Source organism: Camellia sinensis, chromosome 10, assembly GCF_055761805.1.
Source record: "Camellia sinensis isolate YWXY chromosome 10, ASM5576180v1, whole genome shotgun sequence".
Taxonomy (NCBI): domain Eukaryota; kingdom Viridiplantae; phylum Streptophyta; class Magnoliopsida; order Ericales; family Theaceae; genus Camellia; species Camellia sinensis.
The window spans coordinates 7,856,413-7,870,179 of NC_138970.1; positions in this window are offsets into that span (position 1 = coordinate 7,856,413).

A 13,767-nucleotide genomic window follows, 5' to 3' on the forward strand; every position below is an offset into this window, starting at 1 on the left:
GGTAGACACACGTAACATAAATATTGAAAAACTGTAAGATTGTTTTAAAATAAAAAAATAGTAAAAAAATGTGTTCACACTAAAATTGCGAACAAAATTATTGTCAACAATAAAATTTGGAAAAACAAAATTATTGTAGACAAACTTTGTGCGGAGAAAAAAAATGATTGCGGAAACAAATAATTTTTAAAACAATTTATGTTGTAAAAAATTGTTTCATTTATTCATATTCGATAAATCTTCAGTCGACAATTTTTTTTTTTATACACAAGGAAAACTCATTTTATGAGTTTGCGTTTGATATTCTACATTTATGAACCGAGACAACCATTTATACACCAAATAAACTATTAAAAAAAGTGTCAATAACAGTTGTTAAAATCCGTGTACATATGAAATAAAAACTGATTTTGCAAATGTTTCAAACAAAATCTGTGCATGAAATAGAGGGTACGAACACTATTGACTGAAAAGAAATTTTAAATAGGTCCAGATTTCCATAATTAAAAGTAGACAATTTGCAAGCAAGTTGCCAAACACAACTTGCTTCACGTGGTTGCTCCAAGCATGTAATAGAACATCCACAGCATCACAAACCGATTCCCTAATGAAAAAAGCCATGCACATTGTCACAGTTGTTTATAACAGCGAAAAAACAAAGACACACAATCACAGGTTGTTGGCAGGGGAAAAAAAATTTAAAACAAACATAGGAGGTAGCAACATGGTAGAAAACTAATGCAGGACAGTTATTTCATGAAACATGAACCTTTTCCAGTGACTGAAGACGTCAGAACCAGCCACTCATTCCCAAGCCGTGCTTTGGCGCTGATGGGCCACCCATATTTTGGGACTTCTTCATTCACAGCCAACTAATGATCGGCACGTCCGTCAAAATCTGCAACAATATTGCTTGATTTGCCGGGTTATCCATTAGCGTTAAACCAAAAACAATAAGTGCGTCTTGCGGGTCCAAGCCTTCTAGGGAGTACAACCTTGCCATACACTTACCAAGGAGCTCTTCCGTCGAATCTCTGTATTCATGATGCACACGGACTTCTCGTTGTAGTAATTTAACAGAAGACTCAAGGTTTTCCATGCTACTTGTCACGCCCCACTTTTTATTACTCGGAGTCATTACCAAATTCTTTAACTTAATCCAATTTCAGAGATAACATGCGGAAATAAACTCATACATTCAATCCGTAGAAATGATTAACAATACTCTCATTCGTATGCAAAGTAAACATTACATGAACTAACTTAATAAATTGCCCTTGGGCTTACATCATTAAAAGTACAAGAAGAAGGGTGTAACCCTTTACAACAATGGCATTCCGCCAACATAACTAAGGCCCCGTGGCCAACATATAAGAAGATCCAAATCTTGTAGCACACCCTGCTAAACACCTGAAAAAGATTCAACAACGTGGGATGAACATATAGTCCAGTAGGGAACTCAACATGCTCCTTAACAATAACAACATTACAGATAGCTATGATCATGAACACCCATTCTCATACTAGAATAATAATGTGACAGTTTATACAAAATATATATATAAATATATATATGAACTTTTCTTGAAAACAATCATTTAATTCACCGCTATAAGCGATTTATCCTCCCTTTTTCCTTTCATTAACCCCCGTTCCCAATCTTTTATAACATTAACAACTACTTAGAAACATAGATTCACTAAGCCCATTACTCTTCCATTTGCCACACATACAACAGATGTGCCTTTTCAAAACATATTTGGCATTTCAATGCAATTCCAATTATATCATAATTATCCATGCACACCTCTATAAAAAAGATAACAACTCAACTACATACATAAAATCAATCAATGAGTCAACTCGTCCCTCCAACACTGTAACAAATACAATCCACAATGTTTCCAGATACACTGAAACAATAACAAAACAACACTGCACTACTAGCTATATGCGTAGTAAGGCAAAGATACACTTCTCACAACAATCTACCAGTTTACCAGGCGCTAGCTGGAAGGGTATGGTACCTTAGATTATCAGCGCGTCAGTTCTCCAGGCGCTAGCTGGAAGGGTATGATACCTTTGATTATAAGCGCTGAACACATAAGTGTGTGGAGTCCATCCCCTATCTTCTCACACACACTGGAGTACAACCCCTCTCTTCTCCCAAACCAGTATACAAATATAATGTAATTCAGCATTTCATTACATATAATGTTCAATCAACAATGGTGTATTACATACACAGCAATTCAACACAACCACGTCATCCTCCACCGATGACCAAGGATAAAACCTCTAGATGCAAATATTTAGTACACCTATTAAAGACTCAATTACTATGAGACCACAAACCCGACAACAACATTAACATGGTAGTTCAAGATACAATTCCACACATGTGTGTGTTCAACACTCATGAAACAATAATCCAATTTTCATACGTATTTCAAAACACTTTTCCCATTTCACAAAACAAGTTCCACTTCCCTCTTTGTTTTAACAAAACCAACTCCGTCTCTTTAGTTGTCACAAAACCAAACCCATCCCTTTTATTTTACAAAAACTGATTTCTACCAATAAGGAAGCCATAACTCACATTAGTACACTACATACATTTCAAACCCATTTCAAAGCCAAAGTTAACCCCTTAGGCATTAACACCTTCACCCACTCACATCAACAATAGAGAGTTACAATTTAGGTTCATTATTCTCCATTTTAATTTATCAATCAAAATATGATTTAGGCCTTTTTCCTTTATCAACTACAACATGCTAATTTACACTCCAATTAGCCCAAAACAACTCTCAATGATAACATAACCATTTTCAAATACCCAACCCTAGGTTCCTTCCCATGATTTCAAACAAATCCAACATGGATATGATTTTTATGCAATACAAAATTACCACATGTCTATCTATAGACGAAGTATTGAAAAAGAACAAGGAGAATCCCTACCTCGAATAGAGAAGACGGAGATGAAGACCAAAGACCCATGTGCTCCAAATCCCAAGTTTCTCAGATTAAAACAAAGCTCTCGCGAAGCTCTACCTTTCTTCCAAAGGAACTAGGGTAGAAGACCACCGGGAATAGATCAAAACTTAGAGAGAATGTAAGAGTAGAGAGAGAAACTCTCAAGGGGCGGTTTTTAAAAGTTAAGAGAGGAAAAAATAGGTCAAAAAGTGATCCAAAAAGTGAAATCACGGACTGATGTAGTCGACTCTCCGCTCGAGCGTAGAAAACACCGCTCGAGCGTAAGACACAGACTCACGCTCGAGCGTGAAAAGAGCCGCTCGAGCGCTGATTGCACACTTCCAGAAGTTTTGCAGTCTACTCTCCGCTCGAGCGTAAAACTCCCCGCTCGAGCGTATGGACAAAAATCAAAGGATCATGCTCGAGCGTAAAAACTACCGCTCGAGCGGACTAACTGCAGAGTAAAGTACTGGGAGATGGAAAATCACGCTCGAGCGTCCAAACTGCCGCTCGAGCGGAAAGGCAGCAACAAAAGCCCGCTCGAGCGTAAAACCGCCGCTCGAGCGGAGAGACCAAAACCTGGGCAAAATTTTCAAAGCTTTAAAACACAACCAACTAATTCCCAACTTGCCCAACACAACCCAAAACTCTAAAACAAAGAGTAAGGGATAGAAATGAGGATAAGACAACAACGAATCTATGGAACTGAGTCCAGATTATAGATATACAACAACAGGGAATACCGGGATCGCTATACTACTCGCCAATAGCGAAGCTCCCCCACTCTGCCCTTCTTTTTGCTGTGGATGTGTTATGCGACTAAATTTACATTTACTCCTGCCACTCGTAAGTGTGTCATCAGCGTGAATTGCCAACGACGCAGCGTGTACAGTGACCAGGGTCTCCTCCTCTTGCGCAAAAGTGTAGTGGACAGTGTGTTCACGCTGTGCGGATGGCTGGAAAGGGGGCAAACCGCTGTTGTCCTCGCAGTCTTCTTCATCCACCAACAAAGGACTATCCTCGATTGCAACAGGTTCAATCGCTGCCCCTGGCGTCCATGCATATTTCCCAGTTGTCGTTGCACCATCGTACACCCTTCGCATGAGGTCCGTGTGCTCTAACGATTTTGTTTTGAACTTCAATGCATTCTTGTCAATCTGGGAAAAATTGAAACACATAAACATAAATTAAAACAATAAAGAAGGGGAAACATAATAGCCATGGTCTGTTTATGTGACCAATGGAAATATCAGATTGACCATGTAGTGTATGTAAGGTAAACAATAGCACATACATAAACCCTCTCCTGTTTTTATGATTTTTGTTTGGTTACAAAGGCAAAAACAACATATATAAATAATAAACACAACAAAATCAAAGCATACGGTAAAAAACCAAAAAGCATAAACAGGAAGAAGGGGTAAATGAGGTTTAAATCATCTCCATAACATAAACAATCAGGGTAAGATAAGACAAAAACAACAGTGACATAATATAAGGGTTTTGGGAAGGTCCTTAACATGTCAGAGAGGGAATGGAAAAAAACAAAGATCTGGGTTTTTTGTTTTAAACAAATGAAATTAGTTATTTGAAGACTGAATTATAATCACAAAGCAACGTGACGTGAAAAATAGGTGTCTACTCATGCACTAGTAGTACATGCCCATTCACATTGATAAGCAGAAAACACCCAGACACAACAACCTGAGCTGGAGAGATTTGTGAATGAATCTGGCTTGGCCAACTTACCAAAGTATATAAATAACCTATTCGGAATGAAAAATAGGTCTCAAGGTAACCACATATGTACAAGGCCATTCAAACCCACAACAATGCAATTTGAAGTACGACCTGGAAGCGAAAGTGAAGTACTTGCCCACACAAACTTACAAAACACTTAAAAAAATTTCACAAAATAGTCATACATAGGGGGGAGACAGAGAGACGGATAGGCAACTTGACAAGTATAACAAGGGTAGTTAGGGTGAAAAATAGGGGTCTAACAATAGTCCAACAGCAGTAGTACAGGCCCATTGAAACTCATAAAACTCCCCCCCAAAAAATAGAATTCTTTTTATAATTGGTTCCTCCAACCAAGTGACAATACATTTATTGAATATAATGAGTGATAAGGCAGTTCTCGTTTTTTGTCACATTAAAGTATTAATGAATAATTTTAAAAAATATATATTGTAATATATGCATGACTTCACATTGGACGTAAGTAAAAAAATATGGAATTGTTACCTTTTCATAATAAGCCCACCAGTCGTCGGATGCTTGTATCAAACCAGTTGTGTCATTGTAACTTATACTAGTTGGCCCATGCTTACTGTCCATCAGGCGTGACCACAACTGCCAATCCTTTTTTAGCAACGCGTATTTGTTTTGCAGTTGCTTCACATCATGGACCTTATGTGTACGCTCTTAGAAGGCCTTAGCGATAGCCCTGTATCCGTGCATTGTCAATGTATGGAAGCTGCCCTTGAAACCAGAGTCCAACTCTTTGATAACAAGTTGCAAGAACATGCGCACTGTGTCGGAGTCCCAATTTGCTTTGTACACATTTGAGGACTGCGGCAGAGACTGTTTACTACCGCGCTTACGCAAATGTTTGGAAGGCGTCAACTGCGATTGTGAGTTATCACAACCCAAACTTGCCCCTGTAAGTTTAGCATCGTAACCGGCTAGTAATCCGTGGATTACAAAAGGCCTCTTAACAGATAAGCACATAGTAAGGGGCTGCAGAAGCAATTATACAAAATAGACGAGGTCCAATGAGCTGTGATAACATACATGGGATAGAAGGTTTCAAAAACTTGCATATACATAAGAGTCTCGGTCGAAGGGCATCAATATTTACAAAACATTTACAAAAGTGTAATTTCCAGAACCCGACTTTACAAAACAGATAGAGACTAGCATAAGTACAAAAACAGCCATGTAACTAGACTTCGATCGGAACCTCCTCGGGAGGCACAACGGTTGGCTGACAAAAACAGAAATGAAGGCCGTCAACTCTAGCCCTAATCACACGTCGGCTCACCTACATACATAATATAAACTGTGAACAAAAGCTCAGTGAACAATAGCAGAGTAAAGGGGTTTCAATGAATGAGTCCGAACAGATTCAGAAATCATAATTCAGTTTCGTATCAAATTCATAATTTGTCCAGATCATATACAGAAATCATGAGGTATGCTTAAGTATACATGATACATCCATTAGCATTAACAGAGCAAATACAGAACATATGCAGACACGTGAGGGTTACGAATAACCAATTCCATAAAGGAACCTCCAGATCCGGGTAACAGAGAATAAACATGCTGAGCCCCATGATGGAGCCTCCGGTGCGGGTAACAGAGTGCAAACAAATTAAGTTCCATGATGGAACCTCCGATACCGGGTAACAGCCAACAGATATCACATAATGCTAAGAATGTCACGAATATATATCAAAAATTGGACATTCATTCATTGTACAAAATATAGCACATCAGAAAATAGATCTCATTTTATCACACAGAAAATAAATACAGTTGAACATAACTTTACTATGTTATTACTCACAGTTGGCCTTGAGATAGATAGACGGAGCAGATTGGTCAAACGGTACGTGGTACGTGACCTACATAACACATAACAGATACACACTTGAAACACACGTTCTAATTGCATACAACTTATGTCGCTTGCTCTTAGTGTGTTTCTAACCTTTAATCCTCATTATGGAGTCTTAAACATGGCCTTAGAATGCCTAGGATGGAATGAGGATGATGCATGATTTTCATGCTCGACGGGCGCTTGACCTACGTTCGAGTGTGAGACTCAGAACCTCGCTCGAGTAGACTGTAAAACACAAGAACTTCTGGGTATATGCATTTCACGCTTGAGCGTAAAACTCAACGCTTGAGCGGAGGTGCATGTACTCAGAGTGCACGCTCGAGCATGAAGTTCCTCGCTCGAGCGTGGATCAAATTTTTGGAATTTCCAGATTTGATCACCAAGCTAAAATTCAACTTTTGAAGCATCCAAAACTCATTTTTCTGGGCCAAAGCTTGAGGAAATACATGAAAACTCATAAAACAACATGTTTCAAAGATCATTTTACAAAATCAAAGCCCAGAAGTATGCCAATTGAACACAATTATCAATGAAACTTGAAGAACAATGCAAGAACATAACATGCATGAGTTCTCATGAACTCTAATGCTCCAAAACATGATCAAATGCAAGATTGAGCTCAAGAACATGGTAAATTCTAAAATTACAACCATAATCTAGGCATGCATGTGGAAATTTATGCAAAACAACTTCAAAATTCAAGGACATGTACATGCATGTATGAATTCACTTGACCACTTCAAATTCTAGCTTAATTCACCTATTTCATTCATACATAAGCTCTAGGTGGCCCAAAAACAAGATTAAAGGGTTGAGTTCTTACCTAGGCTTTTCAATCAAGCTTTACTTAAGCAAGGTTCTTGAACAAATGAACAATTCTTCAAAGTTTCTTCAATGCCTTCCAAATTCAAGCAAAATTCCTAGATGAATTCAATTTTCCTTTATGCACCCTCTCTCTCACGGTTTGGTCTGAGGAAATGGTAAAATGATAGTGCCAAATCAACTAATGGCTTAGAAAGTGCCCACTAATGGCAACAATGTAATAAATTCAAACTAATGTAATTAACTTACATTCAATCAATCTATATTCAATTGATTTAGCATTATTTAATCTAATTTAATTATCCCGGATTTGATTTTAATTAAACCGCCATAAAATCACATAAATCCTAATTAACACATAACACTAAACAATTTCTGAATCGGTTGCCGATAAGGTTTTCAATTCGCAAACCGAAACTAGGACGCGAAAAAATCTTCCTACGCCTAACATATATAAACACAACAATGCATCAAACACATGAATTTTAATTCAGAATTTTACCTTTATTTCTAATTAGGCATAATTAATCATGGATTAACATTAATCACAGGTCGGGGTTGTTACATTCCCCTTTAAAAGAGTTTGGTCCTCCAAACTCGAATTACCTTCATTTTGGAACAACATTGGGTCTAATGGGAACAAATCCGGATATCTTTTCATCATGTCTTCTTCTGTTTCCCAAGTTGCATAGGTTCCTCAGTGGTTTTTCCAATAAACTTTTACCAACGGTATTTCTTTATTTCTCAATCTTTTGATCCTGCGATTCACAATCTGGATAAGTCTTTCCTCATAAGTGTAGTCGTCCTTCAAAAGCACATGTGTTGGTTCAGTGACATGGAGCAGATCTCTCAAATACTCTCGAAGCACCGATACGTGAAATACATTGTGCATATGCTCCATTACCGGTGGTAAAGCTACCCGATACGATACAGGATTGATTTTTTCAAGGACTTCATAAGGTCCAACATACCTTGGCGCCAATTTGCCCTTAATACCAAATCGAGTTTGACCCTTCATCGGGGTCACTTTGATGAACACATGGTCCCCAACTTCATATTCTTTATCTCTTCTTCGGACATCAACATAGCTCTTCTGCCAACTCTGTGTAGTCTTCAGACGCTGTTGGATCAGTTTCACCTTCTCGGTTGTTTCTTGCACAAGTTCCGGTCCCAACAAAGGTCTATCACCTACTTCAGCCTAACATATCAGAGAACGACATTTTCTTCCATACAAAGCTTCGTAAGGAGCCATTCCAATGCTTGAATGGTAACTGTTGTTGTACACAAATTCAGCTAATGGCAAATATGTCTCCCAACTTCCTTTGAAGTCTAATACACGCATTCTAAGCATGTAGTTTGTCCGTTTGTCTGTGGGTGATAGGCACTACTCAACCTCAGTTCAGTCTCTAAAGCCTGTTGTAAACTCTGCCAAAATCTCGACACAAACTTTGAGTCACTGTCAGACACAACAGATACTGGCACTCTATGCAATCTCACAATTTCAGTTATATAAATATTGTCCAATTTGTCAGTATTGTAAACAGATTTAACTGGTAGAAAATGAGCAGACTTAGTTAAACGGTCAACTATAACCCAAATAGAGTCCATACCTCGGGAAGAACAAGGCAATCCCATAATGAAGTCCATGGTAATGTGCTCCCATTTCCATTCTGATATTGGAAGTTGTTGTAGCAAACCAGCGGGTCGTTGATGTTCAGCTTTAACCTGTTGGTAAGGTAGACATCTAGCCACAAAATCAGCAATACTCTTTTTCATTCCAGGCCACCAAACATTCTGCTTCAAATTGTGATACATTTTCGTGTTCCCCGGGTGCATGGCAAACTTACTACTGTGAGCTTCGGTCATAACATGTTTTCTCAAATCACCACAATCGGGTACACAAAGACAGTTTTGAAATTTCAGCACGTCATTCTCAAACACAAATCTCGGCCTCGGCCTTGAATCAAATTCCTCTATGATCTTTTTCAAGTATTCATCTTCACATTGTTTTTGTTTGATCTCGTCAAGAATTGTAGGTTAAGCGAAAATAACAGTTAAAATCCCACCTTGTTCTCGCACGTCAATCTCAATCTCCTTCTGTTCCAGGTCATCTAGCAGTTATTTTCAGTTGGATAACAGACATGACAAATTTGCAATAGATTTTCGGCTCAAGGCATCTGCCCCGATATTAGCTTTTCCTAGGTGATATAAGATCTGTAAATCATAATCTTTGATTAACTCTAACCATCGCCTCTGCCTCATGTTCAATTCTTTTTGGGTGAAGAAATATTTCAAGCTTGTATGATCGGTATATGCCTCGTAAGTTACCCCATACAAGTAGTGATGCCAGATTTTCAAAGCAAACACCACAGCTGCTAATTCAAGACCATGTGTTGGGTAATTCTTTTCATGAGGTCAGAGTTGTCGAGAAGCATAGGCAATCACTTTTCTGTTTTGCATTAATACACACCCCAAATCTTTGTAGGAAGCATCACTGTAAATTTGAAACCCATCAGTACCATTGGGCAAAGTTAATATTGGTGCAGTCACTAACCCGATTTTCAGGTCTTGAAAGGTTGCCTCTCTTTGTTCGTTCCAGTCAAATGGCACATTTTTCTGAGTTAACTGGGTCAATGGCATGGCAAGCTTGAAAAAGTCTTTTACAAATCTCCTGTAGTAACCTGCAAGTCCCAGAAAACTTCTAATCTCTGTCACATTTGTCGGTTTAGGCCAATCCACAATAGCTTCAATTTTTTGAGGGTCAACAGAAACACCATCTTTGTTGATTACATGACCTAAAAATGCCACACTGTCAAGCCAAAATTCACATTTGACAATTTAGCGTATAATTTCTTTTCTCTCAAAGTCTGTAAGGCAATCCTCAAATGATTCTCATGTTCTTCCCTGCTTTTGGAGTAAATCAGGATATCATCAATAAACACAACAATAAACTTATCCAGAAATGATTTAAACACTCTGTTCATAAGGTCCATAAAGGCGGCAGGTGCATTGGTCACCCCAAACGGCATTACTAAAAATTCATAATGCCCATATCTAGTTCTAAACGCAGTTTTCTCTATGTCTTCAGCCTTAACCTTTAATTGGTGATACCCAGATTTGAGGTCAATTTTGGAAAATACTTGGGCACCCTGAAGTTGGTCAAACAAGTCATTTATTCGGGGTAGAGGGTATTTGTTCTTAATAGTCACTTTGTTCAGTTCTCAATAGTCTATACACAACCTCAAAGGTCCATCCTTCTTTTTGACAAACAAGACTGGAGCACCCCAAGGTGAAGTGCTCGGACGGATAAATTTCTTATTCAACAGCTCCTGAAGTTGAGTTTTTAATTCTTTCAATTCTAAGGTAGACATTCTATAGGGGGTTTTGGAAATAGGTTGTGTTCCCGGAAACACCTCAACAGTGAATTCAATTTCTCTATCAACTAAGTCCCCAGGTAAGTCATTCGGAAATGAATCGGGAAATTCACAAGCAACAGGGATAGTTTCTACATTAGTACCGTCAGATGGTACAGTCAGTATACAACACAAGTAACCCCTACATCCCTTCCTAAGCAGTTTTATGGCTTTCAGAGCTGAAATCAGATATGGGGGAGGAACTACCCCATTCCCAATAAAAGTAAATTCAGGCATACCCGGTGGTCTAAACACAACAGATTTACTTGCACAGTCAATGGTAGCACAGTATTTAGTCAACCAATCCATTCCCAAATTGCAATCAAAATGATCAATGTTCAAGGGCAATAAGTCAACATATAACATCATACCGCCAATCATAATATCGCATACTGGATAAACATAAGCACACATCATAGAATCCCCAGACGGTGTAGATACAGATAACACATATGTCATAAGTTCTAATGGTCTAGTCAATTTCTGAGAGAAAGCATGCGATACAAAGGAATGTGTAAAACCAGAATCTATCAGTACATATGCATTTTGAGAACATACAGAGAGTGTACCTGACACCACAGTATAGGTGTTTTGTACGTCACCGGGCACTAAGGCGAACACTCGACTTTGTCTCAGAGGTTCTTTCCCAGTATTGGCCCTTGCATTTGTTTTGGCTGTAAAGGCGGGTCCAGCTGAACTTGCCGTAGGACGGCTAGTATTCTCAGACCTGAGTGGGCAATCTTTCACTACATGACCTGATTGGCCACATCGAAAACAAGCACCGTAAACTCGGTAGCACACAACCCTATGCCTTCTTCCACAATCAGAACAGACCGGGATAAACCCACTACTCTAACTCGAGCTGCTTGTAGACCCCGTGTTTTGCCTCTTACCGACAAAAGACCAGTCTCTTCTAAAAGCAAACCCAGACCTCTTTCCTTTCCAATCCATTTGTATAGCTGCTAGGGCCTTACTCAGTTTCATAGCAACTATGGTGGCTTCCGCCATTAAGGATCTGTCTAAAACTTCCACATAAGTAGGCAATTTCAATACGCCTACCCGATCAAACACCTCTAAATCTAGTCCATCCTCAAATTTTCGTGCTTTCTTGTAATCAGTATCCACCATATGTGGAGCAAACTGTGCCAGTTCGGTGAATTTGGCTTCATACTCTGCTACAGACATTCTTCTCTATTTAAGTTCTTGAAACTCAAACACTTTCTGATCCCTGAAACACTGTGGAAAATATTTATCATAGAAGATGACATTAAACTGTGCCCACGTCATATTCCCATTGCCACTTCAAATAGTAGCCACCACCTTCGGGCTTCATCCTTTAGAGTATAGGTGGCTAGGAGGACTTTCTGGATTTCAGAACATGGGAACACCTCATATAGCTTTTCCATTTCAAGTAACCATGTCTCCACTTTCAACGATTCAATTCCACCATAGAATGTCGGCGGTTTCATTTTCATGAATTTCTGTGTCAAGTTGATGATATCGTTATTATGTGCTTTGGCCTATGCCGGCGGCGGTGGAGGGGACAAAGGTTGTTGTCTTTGCTGTTGTGACAAAGTTTCAGCCAATGCTGCAAGCATTTGTTCCATTCGGCCCATGCGAGCCTCTAAAGATTCATTTACATCACTTCCCCTTGCATTCTCCACGTTGCTATAGAGACCTCAAATGATAATAAACATAGGAATAATCTTATTCGTTTCTTTCAATTCATTTGCTCAAATTTACATACATTAAGTTTCCATATTCATTTGGATTACCACACACTCACAATGCAGATGGAATGCCCCTAACTGTTACTAGGACATCCTAAGCTCATATGGACCTGTGTGTGCGGTAGAACACATGCCCTGATACCACTCTGTCACGACCTGAACCTGCCCCTGTAGGTTTAGCATCGTAACCGGCCAGTAATCCGTAGATTACCAAAGGCCTCTTAACAGATAAGCACATAGTAAGGGGCTACAGAAGCAATTATACAAAATAGACGAGGTCCAATGAGCTGTGATAACATACATGGGACAGAAGGTTTGCATATACATAAGCGTCTCGGTCGAAGGACATACATATTTACAAAACATTTACAAAAGTGTAATTCCCAGGACCCGACTTTACAAAAAAGACAAAGACTAGCATAAGTACAAAAACAGCCATGTAACTAGACTTCGATCGGAACCTCCTCGGAAGGCACAACGGTTGGCTGACAAAAACATAAATGAAGGCCGTCAACTCTGGCCCTGATCACGCGTCGGCTCACCTACATACATAATATAAACTGTGAGTGAAAGCTCAGTGAACAATAACAGAGTAAAGGGATTTCAATGAATGAGTTCGTACAGATTCAGAAATCATAATTCAGTTTCATATCAAATTCATAATTTGTCCAGATCATATACAGACATCATGAGGTATGCTTAAGTATACGTGATACATCCATTAGCATTAACAGAGCAGATACAGAACAGATGCAGACACGTGAGGGTTACAAATAAACAGTTCCATAAAGAAACCTCCGGATTTGGGTAACAGAGGATAAACACGCTGAGCCCCATGATGGAGCCTCCGGTACAGGTAACAGAGTGCAGACAGATTAAGTTCCATGATGGAACCTCCGATACCGGGTAACAATCAACAGATATCACATGATGCTAAGGATGTCACGAATATATATCAGAAATTGGACATTCATTCATTGTACAGAATATAGCACATCAGAAAACAGATCTCATTTTATCACACAGAAAATAAATACAGTTGAACATAACTTTACTATGTAATTACTCACAGTTGGCCTTGAGACAGATAGACGGAGCAGATTGGTCAAACGGTACGTGGCACGTGACCTACATAACACATAACAGACACACACTTGAAACACACACTCTAATTGTATACAACTTATGTCGCTTG